This window comes from Arachis duranensis, chromosome 10 (assembly GCF_000817695.3).
Source record: "Arachis duranensis cultivar V14167 chromosome 10, aradu.V14167.gnm2.J7QH, whole genome shotgun sequence".
Classification (NCBI taxonomy): Eukaryota; Viridiplantae; Streptophyta; class Magnoliopsida; order Fabales; family Fabaceae; genus Arachis; species Arachis duranensis.
Window position 1 is genome coordinate 94,647,611 of NC_029781.3, and position 1,465 is coordinate 94,649,075.

The window sequence follows — 1,465 nt, forward strand, 5'->3', positions numbered from 1 at the left end:
AGAATCTCTATGGTCTCTATTTGAGCCTCAGATTCCTTTGGATCCTTAATAGGAAACTCCCTCTTGCTTGAGAGACGTCCCAGGAATAATTTACCTCTGCTATTGCAGGGTTCTCAGGATCATAAGCTTCTTCAGAAGCTGCCTCTTTAGTACTGTTGGATGCATTTTGCCATCCATTCAGACTTTGAGAGATCATGTTGACTTGCTGAGTCAACACTTTGTTCTGAGCCAATATAGCATTCAGAGCATCAATCTCAAGAACTCCCTTCCTTTGAGGCATCCCATTATTAATGGAATTCCTCTCAGAAGTGTACATGAATTGGTTATTTGCAACCATGTCAATAAGCTCTTGAGCTTCTGCAGGTGTTTTCTTTAGGTGAATGGATCCACCTGCAGAATGGTCCAATGACATTTTTGAAAATTCAGATAGACCATAATAGAATATATCTAATATGGTCCATTCTGAAAACATGTCAGATGGACACCTTTTGGTCAACTGCTTGTAACTTTCCCAAGCTTCATAGAGGGATTCACCATCTTTTTATTTGAAGGTTTGAACAACCACTCTAAGCTTGCTCAGCTTTTGAGGAGGAAAGAATTTATCCAAGAAAGCCGTGACCAGCTTATCCAATTAGTCCAGGCTATCCTTAGGTTGTGAATCCAACCATATTCTAGCTCTGTCTCTTACTGCAAAAGGGAAAAGCATGAGTCTGTAGACTTCAGGATCTACTCCATTCGTCTTTACAGTCTCACAAATATGCAAGAACTCAGTTAAAAACTGATAAGGATCTTCAGATGGAAGTCTATAGAACCTGCAGTTTTGTTGCATTAAGGCAACTAATTGAGGCTTAAGCTCAAAATTATTGGCTCCAATGGCAGGAATGGAGATGCTTCTTCCATCAAATTTGGACGTGGGCTTGGTAAAGTCACCAAGCATCCTCCTTGCATTATCATTATTAGGTTCGGTTGCCATCTCCTTCTCTTGTTCGAAATTTTCTGAAAGGTTACTTCTGGATTGTTGTAATTTAGCTTCTCTTAGTTTCCTCTTCAAAGTCCTTTCAGGTTCTGGATCAGCTTCAACAAGAGTGTCTTTTTCCTTGTTCCTGCTCATATGAAAGAGAAGAAAACAAGAAAAGAAAGGGAATCCTCTATGTCACAGTATAGAGATTCCTTTATGTTAGTAGAAGAAGAAAGGGGAGAAGAGTGAAGAAGAATAGGTTCGGATTTTTAGATGAAGAGAGGTGAAGAGAAGTGTTAGTAAATAATTAATTAAATAGAATAAGAAAAGAGAGGGAGAATTCAAAAATAATTTTAAAAAGGTGTTAGTAATTTTCGAAAATTAGAGATAAGATAAGAATAAAATTAAAATTTAAAACAAAAAAGAATTTTTGAAAAAGAGATGAGATTAAAATTTAAAACAATTAGTTAATTAGAAAGAATTTTTGAAAAAGGATGAGATGCTTTC